This window comes from Streptopelia decaocto (genome assembly GCF_964273445.1).
Source record: "Streptopelia decaocto genome assembly, chromosome: 10".
In the NCBI taxonomy this organism is placed as follows: Eukaryota; Metazoa; Chordata; class Aves; order Columbiformes; family Columbidae; genus Streptopelia; species Streptopelia decaocto.
In genome coordinates, this window is record NC_138665.1 from 18,002,809 (window position 1) to 18,023,360 (window position 20,552).

A 20,552-nucleotide genomic window follows, 5' to 3' on the forward strand; every position below is an offset into this window, starting at 1 on the left:
CTTAAGGGTGTGATGGGGTCTTATCACTGGTGTCCTAATTTGTGTCATACAAAAGTGATCCATGGTTAAACCATATGGGCGCTGGTGTTGATATATGTGTGTGTATGTAAATGGATGAAGTCTGTGTAAAAATGCACATGAGCACGTTGGGTCATGTTAGCTGGAGATACTGTAAATATATAGCATTCCTACAAGTCACCCCATCCTGCAGGAGAAGAAAAGGAAGATGGAACCTTCAATTTCCAATATTTATTCATATTAAAACAGTGCTACTCATACTGATTTGTGGCAGTGATTTATAGCCTTGCAAATAGAATGTATTATTCTAAGTAGTCAGAGTTATACTTTCATCATGTCTGTAAAAAGAAGGAGAGAGTAAGGTGGTACAAGAACATCATTTGTAAAGGGAGTGGGAGGGAGGGAAGGAAACAGCAGGAGGACACTTCCTTCCCCAGCTGTAATGCACTGAAAGGAGAGGAGTTATGCAGCTAGGACATGAATGTGACTGTCAGCTGTTGCCTCTCAGCACTGGCTGCACAGCAGTGTGATCTTCCCAACAAGGACCTGGGTGAAAAGCAGGGGTTGAGGAGCCATGTGAGCTGTCCTTTTGTCTGCTAAGAAGTGAGATGCTTAAATTAACCAAGTGTTGTATTGTCTTTCTTAGCTGTGGCTTTCTCCAGATCTCATTCCCAAGAGCAGAAATGACACAGCATGTTGGTGATGTGGAATTTATGCCCAGCTGTTCCTCAGGGAAGAGCTCCAGGGTAAGGGGAGCACAGGCTGCTGGAGAAGGAGCACAAGGGTGCATCCAAATGTGCTGTGAGAATTATGTGCTTTAAGCTTGCTTCTTTCCTGCTGTAACATTTTACCAATGGGTAATGAATGCAAACTCCAGTGACTGGTTCTTTTGAAGGGCAATCTGAAAAACCAGCCACTTACTCCTTGTGCTCCAGTTGCAGTATCCCCAGATGGTCCCAAACAGCAAGTCAGAACATGGGCAAAGATCAGTTATGGGTTCTTAAACAGCAAGTACCTGCAAGTCCAGAAACGTGCTTGGGCATCTTGGAGCAAAAGGAATCCACGTTCCAGCTTGACTGTGCCAGCTGTTGGTGATGTGGTGAGTATGCCACAGCCTTCCCTTGGTTGGGAAGAAAGGCTCCAACTGCAGCTAAGCACCAACTGATTTTTGAAGAAAGGCAGCAAAAGCTGCTTGCTGGCCCTGGGGAGAGGAGTTAATTCATCTGGGGAGAACAGCTAGGACACAGGACTCACCTCCTACTTGAGCATGCTTTGCCCGGCACTGTGTGCAAGTTGGCATGCTGGTATCTGCCACAAAAGTGATGCTACAGGTCTGTACTGGTTGTTCCCAATGGAGCAGGTGATCCTCAGCTCTCCTAGGACTCCTCCATCTCTGCACAAGGAAAACCCATTGCTTCAGAACTTCTGCTGTGCACACATCTCTGCCCTGCACTGCCTGATGGCAACTCTTCCCTACAGAGATTTTTAGATCCCTTGTACAAATCCTGCCTCACCTCCCCAAAAAGGTTTTATTTTCCCTGCTATGCCTCCATTACTTTGATAACAGATTTCCCAGTTCTCTACATAAAAAAAAATGCAGAGAGGAGCAGGAGGGAGAGAGGACTTAAGGAGCACTTAAGGCAATTTTCCATTGCCTTAACATAAACACTGTAACAGGGTAACAATCCAGGAAAGTAAGATTTACTAGAAGAGCTACACTCGTGGATGTAGAACCTAGAGTAAACAAATTATTTTTAGTAGGCTATTAAGCAAAGTGGATGCAGAGAAGCACAGGACAACAAGGAGCAGCACTGAGGCTAAGGGGTGAGGTAGCTTTCCCATGCTTTGCTTATAGAACACCACCAACACTGATTGAGTCAAGACTGGGTCAGCTGCTGATGAATCCACATTAGCTTGTCTCCTGCCTCTGGGACTTTTCCTAAAGCACTAACTAATCAGAGCAACCAGTCCTTAAACATTAGTTATGGACGTTCCCAGGAAGCACTTTGTGTTTGCCAAGCTGCTCTAACTCACTCCAATGCATGTCACAGCCACCCACCCACCAGCCCTAGTCACTAGGCCTTAGGGGCACCACCTCAGGGCCTCTTGGTTCCCCTGCTGGGATCCCTCATTTCAGCCTCTGGGAAATCAGTGGTTAGGCCCCCAAAGGTAAATAAGTGTTTAGATTTGTTCACTCACCAGTTCAGGGCACTTCCGTAGCTTCAGACACTGCTCGTCTGGGGCAGGCTGATGCTCCTTACTGAGGCTTAAAGCTCTTTCTGTCTTCATTGCATCTACACAGCATTATCTGTGTTAGTACAAGAATTTTGTAAAGAAAAAAGACCAAAAATAGAGCCAGAAAAACATAACTCTTGAGCAAGATTTCCCAAGAGCAGCTCCCTTGCCTATACACATTATTTTTTTGCTTACAACACAAGACCAAGTTTCATCCAGGACAGCATCATTTCAGTAACATGGTTAAGTCTTTCAACAGATGACATCCATGATCCCCCTAAGGACAGAGGCCGACTTGGTCCCATGTTTTGGTCCTTTCTGCACCATGTAACATGCATTTGCACCCAGGGTACAGGACAATCTTATAGAAAGATTCACAGTCTTGCTGCAGCAGTACTCAGCCAGCCACCAGTGTCCAGCCTGCAACAGCCAAGCTGGACACAAGCAACTGGGTTCATGACAAAACACAAGGACAGCTGATAATTCCTTTGCCCTGGTCAGAACTGAGACGTAGCCCAAGACAAGCATTTATATCTAGTGGCTCAATGGCAGTTTAAGAAGTTCTTCATATGCCAGGTGTCCAAAAGTTTAGTCTTCACTTTTTTCTCCACCCTGATACATCCCTGTCAGAAAAGGAAAACCATGACTATGCTCCATCTGAAACACCTCAGACCCATCTCATTTACTTCAGCCAGTGATGCGCCATGTCCAGTGTGATGGTACATCTCTCATTGCCCATGGGGTGAAACTGTGAGCTCAGGTTATCCTAGATCCCCAAGGTAAAATACACAGGGAATTCATTATGTTATCCTCTCCGGTTTCAGAAATGTGCCTGTTTAACAGGTGCCTCCATTTTTCTGCAAAAGCTGTCCTGCTGACACTGCCATGCAGGGCACGGAGCAGCACATCTCAACAGCTGTGTAGTGATTCACAACTGGCTATGGGTACCCTCATGCTGAGAGGTTTTCACCTTATTCCCACTCCTTTGCCACCACTCAGTGCATCATCTGTATATATATGCAGACCTGCTCTGAGTACACAACAGTCACTGCAGAACTATCTCTGAAAAAAACCTCATTCCCCTGCCTGACAGCCAAAACTGCAAGCTATAAAGAAGATGCATATCCTCCACATACCTATTCCTTTCATCTCACCTCTATGACATTTCTTACTCAGTAGACTGAATAGGTCCATTTTCCTGACAGCCTCTTTTTCCTGAAACAGAAAGGAAGATACACAGTTCTCCAAACCACACAAAGACCATAGGTCTCTATGCCTGAACATTTAAGTATTTACACAGACAAGCACTAAAAGCTTCTTCATAACTTCTCCACTCAAGAAGGTGAAGGACAGAAGAGAGATTGTGGACAATGCCTTAGCTTAAAAGCAGATAAACATTTCACCCCAAGGGCACTGCAGCTCCAGAGCCCCTCCCCAGCACTGCACGGACATCAGTCCACAGATCCTGGAGCTTTTCACAGAGCACTTACTGCCACTGTGCTGCAGACAAGAAGCTCGAATCACTTTGCAAATGAAGATCTCAGAACACAGTTTAAAAGCTAAATATATCATCAGGATGATGCTTGACTGTGTTCTTCTAATAAAAAAAAAAGACTTATGTTATTTGCCCAAAGATTTATACCTTTCAAATGAGATTTTGATACCTGATGATATCTCTTTTTCAAGTACCTATGCTATCAATTCCTACATTTGTCATTTTACCCACTCTAAAATCCAAAAGGCTGTATTAAATTAAACTGAGAACCTTTGAATACCCATGCTTAAGTTCAGGTACATGAAGCACAAAAGCCAGCGGTGTTGCCCCCCCCCCCAGCATCCTTGTGGAATTGCCAGTGCTCAGTAATTCAGCTACTGAAAATGGGGTATAATAATTCAGTCCTTCAATTTGCTGAAGGACACAGAGCTAAGGATTGACTCTCCAGCAACCAACCCACAGAACACCATGAAGTATGTTGTAATTCAGCAGCTCACACCAAGAGGGGTCAGTGTCACAAGCCTGGCTAAAGGAGAGCTCTTCCACTGCTCTGTGATCACTGCCTTCAATGGCTTCATTCTCTGAACCCGGTGGCCTGAGCCCATTTCCATTTGGAAGTGCAGAAAAGCCATCAGGGCCATCATTAAAGATGCCATTTGCATCCCGTGAGTCTTCAATTCCACCTTTCTTCTCTGCTATATGGCCTTGTGTCCCCAAAATGCCCACTGTCTCTAATGGGAAGCCGAGCAGACAGACACAAATGAAAATTGCCCATCTCCCACCCAAGCTCAGCTGACCCAAGCATCTGAATACCTGCCTCTAGTTGCCTCTAGTCTTACAACCAAGAGAATCCCTTGCTCTGCAACAGCAAATTTGATGCCTGGTGCTGATATATTATACTTTATGACATCAATTTCAAAAGCACCCCAAGGTTATCAGCTATCAAAGCAGCTTATATGACAGTGGAGGTTTATCTGAGCATCGCTCCAAGCCATGAGACTGACAGCTCATCAATAGAGAAGGGAACTAGGCACCGAAATGCTTCAGATTAAACACCACATCCTTAAAGAGGATGCCAAAAATAGAAAAGCAAACTTGCTCTTTCCAAGATGCACAGCTCCCTTAGTGCTACTGAAAATGCCTTTTTCCCAAAGCCAGGTATCTGCACTGAATTAAAATATGAAAGGGGAATGTGTGTCTCTCATCTGCTTTTTTAACAGTCACTCAGCAAAGTGATTTGAGGTTCTCAAAAAGGAAAGTGGCCTGAACAAAAAAAACCCCTTCCAGCTTTCTGAGGGCTTAATGCAAAGGGTACTAAGCTCCAGAGCACTGGTAAGTGACCCAGGCAGGGGAGCTGAGAGCACCCAAAAGCTTCTCAGGACACCGTCAGCAATTCCCTCCCTAGCAGAGGCTGTAAATGCAAGTGGAATGAAGCTCATCTTTGATCTGGAACTTATTCAGCATAGTGCCAAAAATACAAATCAAGCATGTCTGAAAACCTGGACCAACCTTTTCCATGTGTTCTTTGCTGCTGACCTTCTTTCTAAGTTGTTTTTCTTGTCTCCTTTCCCAGGGCTTCCTATGGAAAGCTGCTCAGTAGCACGTGAAGCTGAAACAGAGAATTGCGGATAAACATAACCAAGGACCGCAGTACTATATAGTTGGTTTTGTGGGTTTTTTTGTTTGTTTGTTTTGTTTTTTTGGTAGGAACTTACCTGATTTCTAGCAGCTATTCCTTTTACACTGAAGCACTAGTCTAGGAGCACAGGCTCACACTATCAAGTGACTAAGTTGGCACTTGTCAGCTGAGACAGAATTGCTCTCCACATACGCAAGGCTTCCTGTCACTGTAAAGAAAACGCACCAGGCTGGGGTGACAGATACAAAGGCATTTTGCTTGGTAGTTTGAATCTGCACGGTGAATGACTGATGAGAACAGACCTGGCCCCTCAGAAGTGCAAGAGGGTTTATCTGCCACAGTGGGGCTGTGCTTGGCTGGCAGGCAGCTCCTCATTCCCTTTTTCACTTTGCCCAGCAGTTCACTCTCAGGGTATTGGCGCTGATTTCAGTTAATAGCTCAAGTAGGTTCAAGCCAAGGACAGGTAGGCTAGGATCAGGGTTTTTCTATTTTTTAATAAAATATGGTCCTAGAGCATGCATAGGATATTTTACTACTCTGAAAGTGGATCATGGACTTGTTCTGTATTTTGGAAGATGGGACACATTAGCAGAAATTACTTTCACGTAGCACCTCAACTCTCACCTCTGTCTGGAGACGTGTTCCTCTTGACACAGGCGTTACTGGCTTTGCTCACAGCTTCTGACACACATTTGCTGGGATTATCATTTAACCCTGGGCAATGGCTAAAACAGTAAACAGTCATTCTCACTTTTCATTCGTCTGGGGGAAGGAAGGGAAAAGGAGGAAAGACTCATGGGTTGAAATAAAAACAGGTTCAACAGAGTAACAATAGAAGAAAAGTGATACAGAACAATATTTAGCTGCTGGAATGTGTGCTCCCAGCAATGTTTGCTAAAGGGCAGACACCATGAGCACAGCAAGTTCAGTAGAAACGTGTAAATCACAGTGGACATAGCGAAGCCGCAGGAATGAGATCCCTTGTAGATGGTGGCAACTGAAGAAGGAGGGCCACCCTGGGAAGTTGGAAAGTCCTTTGTCTCCTTGGCAGCAGTCAAGATATCAGTAAGTTCTAAATTCTTTTCAAACCGAATCCCAGACACTGAAGCTACTGGAAGAAAACATTAAGTTTATCCCAGGGTGCTATTTTATTATTCTCAAATTAAATCCAAAAAAAAAAGGCTGCTAGCTATTAAGAAGAAAATTGACTAACTACACGGAAAGTTACCTCGATTCAGCCAAAACAGCACAGCTGGCACAAGAAAAAGTCTTGCTAGACCAACAGCATAGATCTGAAGAAGCTGATGCCCATGGCAGGACAGCAATAAAATATAGGATGGGGTTTATTTTCAGCTAGCACTATCTTCACTTTGGCACTCGTTACATTTCCTTCACCTGCAAATACAAGTAGCTTTCGGGTTTAGCTTTCATAGCCCCAGGGCCACAGTACTTCAGCAAACAGACCTAAATTTAAGTCAGAAGGTTCCAATTTAAATACTCAAATCACAAACAGCACGGAAAACGCAAAAAAAAATTGTTAGTTTGGACCCAAAGTTTGGTCATTACGGTACTAACACAACAACCTCCAGTGGTGCAACATACCAGGAAGGGCCCAGAGGGTTCAGGAGCCCTCTTCTTAACCAAGTGACCACTTATGGCAGATGGGAGATAATCCAGACACCAAAAAGGTTCCTTTTCCTGGATGAACTGGATACCTTTCCTCTGAAACCACTCAACAAAAATCCCCTCTGCATAATGAAGAAAAAACTACACAGATTTTGACTTCAGACATGCTGATTGCAGCCTGAATTGCAGCAAGCATGTTTAGAGCCAGGGCGGTGGTGTCATTACTGCCAGGATGACACGATGCTGCTTCTGCCCATATCTGGGACAGCCGCATGGCAGATATTGGCAGCACCTCATCCTCTGCCCAAGCACAGACCTGGGGAGACTGAGCAACATCTCCAACGTCACAAAAACTGATCTCCAAAGAGAAGTTCACATACAGATTACTTCAGCTTGTCTGGCTGTTCCCAAGTTGATTCCAAGAAATTGCAGCAGCATGGATCTCAAAGGGCACTTGCTGAAGTACCTGACGTGGTAGGTCCCACATTACCATAGTCATTTGGCCTTAACCCTGCCATACAGGACATGTCTGCACAAACCATGACACTGTTGTGATGCATAAACCCACCGTGAATAAGAGAGAACAATTAACAAGTATAAATCTTTGCGTTGTTTTTCAGTTGAAAAAGAAGTCTGGGAATTTGAAAGGCTGTTTTTTTAAAAGCTGCCTAGTATGTCAGGGAAAAAAAAAAGAAAAAGAGAATCAGCCTTTTGCATGTGATTCATGTCTAAAAACACCCACGCAGCTCATCACCCTGACCCCAAAAGACAGAAATGCTGCAGCAAGACACTTCCAGAGAGGGAATCCATGGGTACCAAACCACAGTGAACAAAGAGCCCATAAATTATCAGCTCTTCAGAGCTAATCTGCTGAGCAAATATTAATACAACTAGTGCTGATCCCCAAGTAACATTGTTTTCAGGTTATGCTGAAATTTTTGAAGGACAGAAACTTGTCACTGCCTTCAGCAGACCTGGGCTGGAAGAAAGCAAACTGAGAAAAAAACCTTATAAATCAAGGAATATTTATTTTCTCTCTGTGTAAGCAAGCATGGCCAGAACGGCAGAACCTTAGTCTTGCTAGCTACTTGTTAGCTTAGTCTTGCTTTCATCAGGCTGTTCCAGAAACACTGTTCTCCTAGCTATCAAGAAATTGTATTTCCCGTGACTGCTTTCTGTTCTGGCTTAATCTGTCATATGAAGCTGGTCTAGATTTACTGAGAAGGGAACGCCTGAAGGCCCTGTGCTCATGCTCTGGGTGGCTGCACAGGAAAACTGTGCTCCTTAAGAATTCCATGTGCCCCAGCTGTAGCTCAGCCCAGCTCAGCCAGGAGGTTGCTCATGGTTCTCTAGACATGACGAGGTTGCATATTGGGTTATGACCTAGAGCAATGGGCCAGCCACTGTCTCATCTCTGCAACTCTCACTGAATCCAAGCAAAAATCTTCTTTCTGCATCCCAATTAGAAGAGTAAAGAAGAAACCTACTGCTTAGATATCTACAGATGAATCTTCATGAATAATTACAAAATTATCACCTGTGATTGAGAGAGTGATCAGATACTAGAGGTTTTCAACCTCCTCCCACTACTTCACGTGTTCCCCAGCAAGTTTCTGGCTTCTCCATAAATTTTTGGACTCCTTGTAAGGTGAACCTGCCTGTGGACATAGAAGCTCTGGAGAGTTTGCACAGAGGTTTGCTCAATACACATCCACGTTTGTAAATTGCAGCCCTCAGTGTTCAACCCAGCCAGTTCTTGCTAAGAAACAAGGAGTAGACTGCAGCTACCTGTAGTGTTGAACACATCCGTCCAGAAATTACAAACAAGATGAAATACACTGTCCAGCTACGAAATCCACGGCAAGAATATACAGTGTCAGCCATAGCTTCAGCCCTTTGAAGATGGGGGAAGCCTCCATATCCTCAGGCTAGCAGAGTCACAAGATATTCATAACTAAAAAGAAAAATCTCTACTATGGTAGCCCGAGCACTGAGCCCTGCAGCCCAGATGTCTCTGAAAAGTGCACTTCTTGGAGTTATTTTGGAACGAGATGACCTGCACATCAGAACAACTATCTTTTACAATTCATTCATACCTTATCTGCATCCAGGCTGGTTTTTCACATTTTTAAATGTTGTCCTGGGAAATTCCCAACTTAATACTGATTGTGGTTCAAAAATGATGTGTACCTGAATGGAGAATGCCTTGTGAAAATGTGAAACAATATCAACGTGCAAAACTGACATTTTATTCCAAAAGATGAATGAAAACAAGCTACCAATACTTTAAGATATCAGTTTAAGCATTTTGTAAGAATTCATCTTTTACTTTTCAAATGCAAACACTTTTTAGAGTGAGCAAAATGTTTGTATAGAACAAAAATTCATAAGAGGATATAAAATTCTAAGTTTGAGAGGGCACCATAATGAGTCACGACTGTCCACCAGTCCTAGTACGTCCCTTCTAAGAGGAGCTGAAAGCAATGAGAAGACAAGACTTTGAAATGTTAATACTCTCTGGTATCTTAAAACCCTTTCAGCTCCTGTGACTCAGGCAGATGCAATTCCTCTGTCTATAGCAGCCCTGGTAGGAATGTCTTTCATTAACTGACCATTTTCCCTCTGATCCCATGTAAACCTTTGCCATCCATGCTGTCCCTTTGCAGGAAGATCTGCAGTTCAGCTACTAAACTAGCTAAGAATTGCAGCTTTTTGTTTGCTTCCAAACTGCTCCTATCTGTTTTATTTGATGCCTCCAGATGCTTGTAGTGGCAAAGAGGTGAACATTCAGTCTCTGTTCTGCTCATATGTATACATGCTGTAGGCATATAGATGAGATTATATCGGAGTAGCTGTTGGATAGTATAACAGAACAGAGATTGCAATTCAGTATAATAATATGAAGTTTTTTGGTAGACTGATAGGTTCCACCCCACACATCAAGTTGTCACAAGGCAAGACATTTCAAAGGCTTCATTTTCAACATTTCTGCATGAAAAACAATTTAAAAATAGCAGAATTTCCTTTGATACAAGAAAATCTGGCTTCTGCTAAGCAATGCTGTTGAACAATCACATTCTGTGACACTTTTTCTCTGTTGTTTCTTCCCAGAGACTAGCTCCGTGCTATCCCCTTTCCAGGTGATGTCTGTTACCAGTGAGAGGATGCGACAGGCAGTCTGGAAGTTACTCAAGTAAGGAGAGCTCTGCAGTGCTTAAGTGATTTCTTGCCATTTTCTTCCTTTGTGCTTAGCTGCAGGTTTCCACCTCTGGTCTGAAGCACCCCAGGGAAAATCCGTACTACTTGTAAGCTGCCGAGACAAGGTAACTAACTGAAGGAAATAATAATCAGAAGGCTTAAATTAGCTGTAGCGGGGGCTTTATCTTCACTGCAAGATACTTAGATGTTGCATACTGATCAAAATTGAAAACAGAGAGGGCAGCCCTGGACGCAGGGGTCAGCAGAGAAATCATAGAAGCAGCATTTCTTCTCCCTCCTATGTTTTGAAATTTTGCTTCTCTTTTCATTTATGCACACTTTTGGTCTCTATCCATCTTAACCAGAGCAGTGCAGAGGCTTTCCTCTTATAGATGCTTTGCGTTGTGGTGGGTTTTTTTTCTTTCCCTGTTTGTTTGCCTTTTGTTTGTTTTCGGTTTTTTTCCTCTCCTCATTTGCCCCCTTTCCTTTCCTTCAAAGAGCTTTCTTGCCTGGAAAAATTGCAGCCACCTGCTTCTATTGTGAGGCTGCTTGCAAATGCGAACAGCCACTTTACTGAACACAACCGCCTTTGGGCAGAAGCAGGCCCAGCTGGGACTAAGATCTACAAGTGGACAATTAGCAGCCAAGTAGTGGACTAAAGCTGGTTATTTTTATTGCTGCCCTGAGGAGATACATCAGCCAAGGCAAAACATTAGTATAACCAGCAAGCTGTAAGCATCTGAAACTTCTGCAGGCCCTGAAAAGCCTGCGTGCTACATTTCTGCACAGCACTGGGTAGCAGGAAGATGTTTTTTTCATAGTAATATTTGTAGCAAGAAAGCTGTTGAAAGAGAAGCATAAAACACCCTTGCATATTATTTTTCATATCCCCATTTTAAAAGCCAATTTTGCATTTTTAATTTGTTCACCACTTTATGTTTTCTCAGTTCTGGCTGCCAGCATCACTGGTCACTGATGTGCCAGAATGGCATCTTCCACTTGTGTGTGCATGAGGTGAGATGGTGACCCTCTGTGCTAAACCCACACCCCCAGAACCAGCCCAGACACACAGGGCAGACTTGTGACTCATCTGTCCAGTTCTGCTGCCAGAGAAACTAAAAAGGAGGTGGCTACAGTTTTCTTAGGCTTCTTTGTGCATCGACACCATCAACCAGCACTTTGGCAGAGCTGGGCTGCCCTGTGAGTGAGGATGTAGATCAGAGGTGGACATTGCAATGGAGAAGTAGCCTTAAGTTGTGGACATGCCAGTGTGAAACTACAAAGCCTGCTGGGAATGACTTCTGTCATCACAGACATCATTTGGAATTCGCTTCTTCCCAATTTTCAGGCATGTGTTACCGTAGGAAATGGGACATTAGAGACAGAACTGGAACTGCTTGTCTGAATCCTCCACGTACTGTTACAAATGCTCTTCAAGCCCCAGTGACAGCCCATGTAGTGCCAACCTGGCAGCTGAGTTCCCAGAATAGATGCACGTGATTTTTTTTTCAATCTGTTGTGATGTCAGAAAACTCCCATTTTTAGCCTTTTCCTCATCTATCAGCTATAACTTGCTCATGGTTGCTGAGCCATAAATAGAAGCTAGCAGTTAACATAGGCTAAGATTCACAAAATCATTTAAAGAAGTTAAAGATCATTAAGAGAGAGCCAGAATCTCTTACATAGCTTTTATTGCCTGAACCTCATGGCATAATGAGAGGCATGAAAATGTGATGGAAATACACAATATTTCATTGTAACACAGGGAAGCTCTTCCAATGTATTTTATATCTATTATTGTGAAAGACTTAAGGCACCAAGTAGATAAATGTTTTTGCTTGGCCTAAAAAAGTCAAAGGCTGAGAAGGGGGGACAGACAGATGGACTTGTACTCCACTTCCAGAATACAATTTGTCTCTCCTCCAGTTACTGGAAGGAATCATCTCCTAGAAGCAGACTATAAATGCAGCTTTGGGTCAAAGTTCCAAATGGAGACATCTGAACCATACGTATCAGAAGTGAAACTGGGCATTACAGTCTGCCCACCTGTGGGTGCCTGCAGCTCCACCAGTGAAACTCCCCAGCAGCCCCAGGGTCCTCAGCACAAGCTGAAAGCTGCTGGAAGCCCAGGGTGAATCCAGACTGTACCCCCCTTGCTCTTAAAATCCTCTGGGACCTTCCAAGGTTGTACCAATTGGCAGGGCATTGACCATTAGACTTTCCAGACAGACCAAAACCCACCTCAGTTCTAAACATCTATTCAGTCAAAGCATTGAACACCTCTCCCACAACCAGTGAATAAAAAAACAACAACATTAATCTGGCTAAGAGGTCTGTAGAGACATTGTACATTTAAGTCAGAAGTATTCACTGTTCTTTGTTCTAAATTATTTACCACAAAGCAAGAACATGCAATGGGACTATTATTATTTTGAAAATACAGTCACAACCACTCCTTTCCATTATTGTAGGACAAGCAGTAAGAACACAGTCCTTCTGCCTGGAATAAGTTCTTCAAGAGAACTGCAGTGAGCTACAGAAGATAGTGCAGGGTTTATACAAGTACACATCTAGGATTATTTATCTCCATGGTGGAAGTGCAGGTCTCCACCTGGTGAATTTGATGTGGTTTCAGATAGGGATTCTTGGAAGATTCAACTTCAGATTAAAGATTTGTGAACGTCACATTAGTGACAGTATAGGAAGTTTGCAGGTGATCTGTCCAGTGGTATACAGTATTTGAGGGCAGAATTATTTTAATTCAGAGGGTTTTGTATAATTGTTTTTTAAAGAAAATAGAGGAGACTTGCACCTTAGAAATGCTTAGATACACACCTAGATTGGCAGTCAGGTTAAAACACAAAGCTCAGTACATTTACTTACGTGTTACACTTTAACATCAGTTTTGAGTATTGCAGATTCAGTGCTTTTTCACTTAAACCAGAACAGAGCCTGCACTAAGGTCAAAGACAGAACATTCCTGTGCCCTGTGCAAGTCCTGCTCATTCCTGGCAGGTTTTCATCTCTCTACCAGTGAACCCCTTCAGGGATGCAGCCTGTTCACCCAAAACACCTGTTGGTTCCCACATGGCACCACCATTACAAGGCCTCCCACTGTGTCTCAGCAGCTCTCCAGTGCTGAGCAAGTTGACCTTAAGACTTGAAGTCAAGACCATGATGGCTTAGCATATTCAGAGCCCCTGATCAGCTCCCTCTCATCAATCAATCCTAAATTAAAGTTAATTTAAATGATATTCATCTTCTAGGATTTGTTTGCTGCATTCAAGCTATGCTTTGCGAGAGACTGGAACACCAAGGGAGTCATGGGTTTTAAAACAAGTATATGTAATCCTCCTGACATGGAAATTCAGGGCTGAATTTGTGGGAAACCAATAATTCGTGGAAGCATAATTCCAACTGAAAGATAAAATTAGTGAAGGCAAAAATATAAAGGGAGAGTAAGGGACTATAAGATTATGTCATGCAATCTTCTGGGATAATTTTAAGTCTGATTTAAGACTTCAGTTCCCAAGGCCTGCCACTAGATGGTGATAAAAACTAAAATAATAAAACAGACTTGGCATAAACATCTCTGCCAACTGCAGCCACAGGAGTTTCCCAACACTACAGCACAGCCCCTCTGTGCCTGTGAGCCTGGAAGAAAGTCACTTGTCCCCTCAAAGTCCAGCAGACTGACCTTAACTCCTAATCACAACAACTTGCAGCAGTTGGGCTCTTCAGTTGTGCTAGGAAAACACATTGCACAGGGGTATCAGCCAGTGGGGCTGGCTGGCATGGGCACAGGACAGAGCTAACCCGTGTCATAGTCCCCTGGCTACATGCCACACAGGAGCTTTAGACAAGTCTTTGATCCACATTCACACAGGCACCCACCTTCCCAGAAGCTACCCGTGCTTTATGCACCGCTCCCAGCTGAGCTGGGTTTCCCGACCTGCAGTTCAAAGAGGAAAACAAGTTTTTCCTAGACATATCACAGAAATGACTGGGAGGGACTGCTAGGCTTTGTGTCACATTAGTACCTTTTAAGTCTGGTTGTGGCTCAGATGTCCCACTCCTCCACTGTATTTAGGGTAAAGGGGAGATATGTGACCTCCACTTCCTGCTCACGAAGATCTCAATTTCTCTCAGAGTGCTTAATCTACTGAAAAGTATTCAGTAAACCAGTGAATAATTGTAGCCTTCAGCTTGCCTGGAGCAGATATCATACCAGACATTGAGGCAGGTCTGACTAGACCCTTTCATAGGGTGGCATTGCGTCAGGGTCCAAGATGATCTGAGATAGTCTGGGACAGAGCCAGGCTTTTGGCAGAAAGGCTCACTGCCAAGCTTGAGGATGCCTATGAACGGCAGAGTGTTCTAGCAAAACAGTCACCACTAAACAGAGCTTTTTAAAACACCAGGTACTCATGGAAAATTACTGGATTTTGAGTATAAAGCCAACTTCACAACCACTATGAGCTCAGTCAGTTCAGAGCTCTTCCTTCATCATCTTGTCACCAATAAAACTAGTGTCTTAGTAGAGACACACAAGTGGATGCACCTGCTTTGTCACTTTCCCCAAGACCACCTCTTGTATTTTCATCAGGTTTACTACTGTGCAGTTACCTGAACTAGTTTGGTCTCATCTTTTGTCATCAGTTCTGGTGATGGGAGTGTGGGGTTCATTGCTTTTCAGCTGTCCCATCTAGCCCATTCCTAGGATTCTTCCCTCCTTCCTCTCTCTGCCCCTCCTTTGGACTGACCTTACCAAAATCACCAGACTGAGAACTTCAGCTGCCCATTTCTAGTCTTTCCTGGATACACTAGGAGAGAACACACTCGGTCTGCATTGTGCAAGGCAGTCACACAGCTTCAAGAGTCCAGCTTCTCTTCAGATGCAAGATGACATGCATAAGGAACGGGAGAGTTTTGCTGTTGCCAAACAGGGTCATTCATTACATTTCTTGTAGTGAGGCAAACCCAGGGTACCATGGTCCTGGCTGCAGAGGGCTCCCAGGAGGGGACACTTGCCTTTTCTCTTAAGGAAAGTCTCCACAGAGCATCCTCCTCAGTATGGCACACGTAACCAAGCAGGGGCTCCACCTACCACTACTTCCACAGAGATTACCATCTCCCTCTAGCAAGACTTGAGTAGTTTGGAAGGAAAATCTTAAGCAGAACACTTAAAACACTGAAATAAATGGGACTGCTCGAAGCACCACACTGCTCAAAAGGTGTCAGGAGCTAAATTATTCCAGAAGCATCAAACCATATGCTGTCAGGAAGAATCACATGTTAGCAGAGAAAAGATGGACAAAACAGCCTGATAGATCCTTCCTTTCCATCCTAGCATCTATAACTTCTCTCTTAATGACTTGTAACTGCGTCCTACATGTCAGGACACATTTTGATTCCTTGTTTGATAATGTGCCAGGGTCAGTAAGATCATTCAATTAACTGCACAGTCCAATACCTCCCCCAGCGTCAAAACCTTCCGTCCCAAATCAGCGGGGATTGTATTTCTGTACTTCGGCAAGGGCCCAAGGGAGAAGGGAGCAGAGCAGAGAGAAACATTCATTCCCCTCATTTAAAAATGTAAAACACATTCAGGACTGCGTGTAATAGTGTTGTAAATGTTATTTCCATAAAGTACCTCCAGGGCTAATTCACAAGACATTAATCATATTCCATCTTCTCCCAGCTGTTAACTCATCTGCAGGGTTTTTAATAAAAGATTTTGTGTGCATTTTCAAGAGGCAAAATGGTACCAACAAGGGTTGGTCTACTCAGAGGAGAGATTTCTGTGGTCTGGAACAAAGGCCACCTTAGAGGCTCCCAAGCTCGTGCCCAGCAGGTTTCGCTCCCCAGATGAGCCTTCCCTGGCTCCAACCAGGGTTACCTCACCCTCCATTCAATGACACCCAATGGTGACGAGGTTTGGCCAAGGACAGGCAGTAATATCTTTCCAGGTCACTTTGTGCAAGTGCAGTCTGATTTATTCCCAGCCAGCTCATTGACATTGTTCAGTGGCAGAACCCTAAATTATTCCTTTAAATTCCGTTTCAAATTCCAAGCACTGCCTCCCTTCCCCTAGCCTCCTGGAATTATAATCTGATTTGTGGATAAACACACTGTTTCCTTTTATCCCACCTGTCTGAAAGGTCTCTTTCCAGGAAAGGTCTCATTTCATCTCTGTGTCATGTTGGGGAGGTGAAAAGCTCTCAGGGGATCTGCTGTTTCAGGAAGCAGCGAACACAACTGTCCCCAGCTAGGGGATGTGACAGCACATCCAGGGAGAGGGGACGCACCTCTTTAAAATGCTGCACATGCTAATCTCCCTCGGTGAGACAGCAAGTGAATACAAGTTGCAGCAGCAGCTGCGTCTGCTCGCTCATCCCATGGGCCTCACCAAGTCCTTGTCTCCTTTTGCTCCTTGCAAAAGTAGCCTCTCAGATTGCCAAGCTTGTCCCTCCCCATTCAACTTGCATTTTTTTCTCCAGGTGAGCCTGGGATTGCATGGGAGAGGTGGCTTCATGTTACCAGCAAGGCAGCAAGTCTGCCCTCATCCCCTTCTTCCTCAAGCTCCTTTTCCATATACAAAGCCAGATTTGGGAGAATTGCATTGTCTAACTCCATCCCCTAAACCAGCTTGCTAGCTAATCCTGTTTTAAGTGTACTCCACATTCAAGGCAACACCAAGGCCCCTCTCTTACCCCACTTAGTTACACTGAATAACATTAAAAGCAGCCTCAAACTACAGGAGCCCAGTTGTCAAAGGGAAGTGGCAGGGGCTTTCCAAAAGCAGTTTCCTCTCCATCGTGAAGGCTACAAAAATTAAAAGCCATGAGTCACCTGCATTCATCAAAAAGGGAGAAAACTGGGCACCTTCCCAATATCACAACAGGTAGTTTCCAGTAGTGATGCTCACTCAAGGTAGTATTTCCACCAGATAAATAATTTTTTCTTTGAATTATTTAACCACTTAAAAAAAAAAAGAAATTAAAATGAAAAAATGTCACTTTACACTGAAGTGCCCAGGTGTTTAAATCTGTTGTTTTCCAAGCAAAGTGTTGCAACTCTCTTTTCTCAGGTGAAGTTGATCAGCAAATTTGCCTCAATTCCTCAAGCTGTGTCTTTAGAAAGATAAATCCCTGATGTTACTAAATCTAGGAAATTTTTTCTTTCTTTTAACAAAAAAGGACATAGGTAAAAGGTAACAGAAAGCCAAGTTAAGCACAAGTGGGACCGCATTCAATTTAGACAGAGCCACAGTGAGAGATATGTCTTAGTTTTCACTGGAGGAGAAAAGGTGTAGAAGTTTAGGAGTAATTGTTGGCAGGCAAATTACTACATACTTCAAATTGTCCAGCTTTGCCTGTAGTTTTTGTTTTTTCCTTAAAAACCAGCTTCAACCTCCTACTCTTACCATAAGCAGCTGCAATGTCAGTGCCCTCCTATGCTCCCAGATATAGAATGGGATCAGCAGCTATTCCCAGCTTCCCAACTGCTTTGCCAACTTGAAGGACCTCGATGGCTGGTTTAAGGCTAACAGGGATTCTCCAGGCTTCTCCCAGCACTGGGTGAACTTTCAGCCACATGCATCACAAGGGATGCAAGGCAATCAGTGCCTGAACAGGCCACTGAACCAAGAGACTGTACTTGCACATCTTGCAGGGCTGGCTGCTGCTGTACAACAGAGCTGGGAGACCAGCGTTTGCTGGGAACGGAGACCCGGCTCTAAACCCCCACTGAGTACACAAACCAGGGGAGGTCTAACCTCACCAGTAGGTCATTCAAGTGCATGTGAGGATAAAGCAAAAAAATACCCGAGCAAATCAGAGTCAAAATGCTGATTACTGCTGCATTTGGGGTAAGAAAGTACAGTCCGTGCGCCAAACCTTCTGTCTGTTGACATCTACAAAACTCAGGGTCCCAAGCTCAGCACTGGCACAAATGCATCCCCTTGGGAATGCACCATCTGCAACTCTCTCCTCAGAAGAGCTTATATTGCCTCTCTCCTCCCTTCTCTTTACCTGTGCTGCTTCTTTTCTAGGAGCCTTCCTTCACAGCTGATAGTCCAATACTGTAGCTACTCCAGATGCACCAGTCTCCAAAGAAAGGGGATCATTCTTTTGTGATTAGAAGCCTCTCTCCTACTAATTCACTGCCCACTGTGCTGCAGGCCTCACTCTTCCCTCCTGTTGTGTCTCTGCTTAATCTTTAACACCATAAAATAGTGTTCCAGGAATACCTCATTAAAGGCAGAAAAATTCAAGAGCATGTTATCTAGCACCTTGACTGTATCACAGCTAAAACGTGGTCTTGCAAGTGACACAGCCAGAAAACAAAACAAGCAAACCACAACAACAAAACCCACAAGACAAAAACAAACAAACAAACCAACCACCGCAAAACCAAACCACTTTGATTCATTTTCTCACCTTTGTTTTGCCTTCGTTCCTAAAAGATGTTGTTTTTGTTCTGGTATTTCTGTAGGATACACACTGCCTTTCACTGCGAGAAAACAGACTCTCCACATCATTACCAAAGAACCTTGTTCATACTCTGAATTTGTTTCCTGCACTTCACCTTGGGAAGTACCATTCATATCACTGCTATTATCTGTGTACTTCTTTTGAACAGTAAAAAAAACTCCAAAACACACCACCAAGTGCTATTAAACCTATGCGATGCCAGCAGTTGTCTTCATGTTTTCCACTGCATGAAGTGTCTGTACTTCCCTTCTTCCAGCTCCCACTGAAGAACCAACGCTCCCCATAAAAAGTCCCAAATTGTCACACATCTGACAGCTAGCAATAATTATTTTGGAGTCCCATGGCTGCAACTCAACAGAACCACTGTGATTTCTGTGAGCAGCTTAATTTGGTCACCTTGGATAATCTGTTTTTTTAGTGTTATGTAGTTTAGATTGATTTTTCTATTATTTTCAGCTCCACAGGAAAGAAAATTGGTAAATAACTTTTTTTTTTTTTTTGTTAAATTGTGACAATCATTAACTGTCAACAGACCATCAGACAATCAAACTGCCACCAGCAGAGATCACTCTGTAGGGGGGGAAAAAAGACCACAAGCTCCATAGGCAATCTCAGGCCAGGCTTAGGCAGAGCTAGTACTCAATGAACACAACCAAAACCAGACAGGTCTCCTGTTTCTGGCCCCACAGAACCATGGGAATCCAGTTTTCCTCTGTAAAAAAAAAGGCATTGTGGAGCCATAAGGGTGCAGTATGTCTTTGCACCTCTGGGAGAGCACAGGCACACACAAGACACAGCTCTGAGCCTTCCCCTGCAGAGCTCTAGACCTGTCCAGTAAAATCCTGTAGCCAAACAGGCAGCAAACTGTCTGCCAACTGCCCTGCTTGCAGATCACCTGTTGATACTGCCCTGCATCCTCTTAGTAACACATCCATGAACACTGGTCGGAAGATTAAAACCACCCTCAGCTCCGAGCTCCAGAGTTAAGGTACAGGCAAAGCCAACTTCTCCATTCCCCAAGCCACTCCTTACTTTGCCCTTTCTTCTCTGGTAGTTCTTGCTCCTCCTCTTCCTCACCACGTACTCAACCTCTCAGGGAAATCTCTAGCAGCAACTTCACATCTTCAGACCCTCATCTTCACATTGAACTCTCTTACCTCACCCAATCCCTAGACAACGGTACAGCACACCCCAACACTTACCTGAAAGCTTACATCAAAAAAATACTCTCCAAGATCCAGCCCTCCTCCTAAAGCAACCTTCTCCTGCTGGACTTTGCTCCTTTTAGCTCCAACTCAGGACAGCTGTGGCAGGCAGGGCTGATTGAACAGGGCTGGTGAGCAGCAGGGTGATAGGCACCTCTGTTGTATGTGAACACCAGTTCTTCTGGGACGAGGCACCACAAGCATAGAGGGTGAGCAGTCAAACATCACCTCTTTTTCCCCTCTAAATGTAAGATTCCAGGAAGTCAGGGAGAAGAACGCCTCCTGTTTAGAAAGCATTTTTCATATAGCATCATGACAGAGCAAGATGCTCCTCTACGAAGTATCTACAGGTATCATAAAACAAAGCTCTTGCTCCCAGTATATTAAAATAATTTGGGGACTGGGACGTAGTTCTCCTAGCAACAAAGATCCTTCTCCTTACAGTTCCTAATTTGTGGGATGTCAAAGCTATCTATGAGCCAGCTCCTACCCTTAAGAACCAATCTACCTTCTATTTCACTCCAGCCAATCTGGCCATTTCATGGCTCAGAACAGCACACATTAACAGCAGTGTTCTTCATTTCCCAGAAGATGGAGGGAAGGGATGCCATCCAGAGGGACCTTGACAGGCTTGAGAGGTG

At 44.0% G+C, this 20,552-nt stretch overlaps 2 long non-coding RNA genes across 2 annotated transcripts; both read right to left on the reverse strand.

Moving 5' to 3' along the window:
- Window positions 1–338: 338 nt before the first annotated feature.
- LOC309444259 lies at window positions 339–1,360 on the reverse strand. Its single transcript, XR_014184976.1, has 3 exons — window positions 1,269–1,360; window positions 1,034–1,133; window positions 339–564 (listed from the first exon to the last, which is right to left on the reverse strand). It is a non-coding gene; the product is annotated as an uncharacterized lncRNA (long non-coding RNA).
- Window positions 1,361–2,220: 860 nt separating this feature from the next.
- Window positions 2,221–18,365, reverse strand: LOC309444258. The gene is made up of 5 exons (XR_014184975.1): window positions 18,245–18,365; window positions 5,464–5,595; window positions 5,258–5,357; window positions 3,408–3,468; window positions 2,221–2,326 (listed from the first exon to the last, which is right to left on the reverse strand). It is a non-coding gene; the product is annotated as an uncharacterized lncRNA (long non-coding RNA).
- Window positions 18,366–20,552: the final 2,187 nt, after the last annotated feature.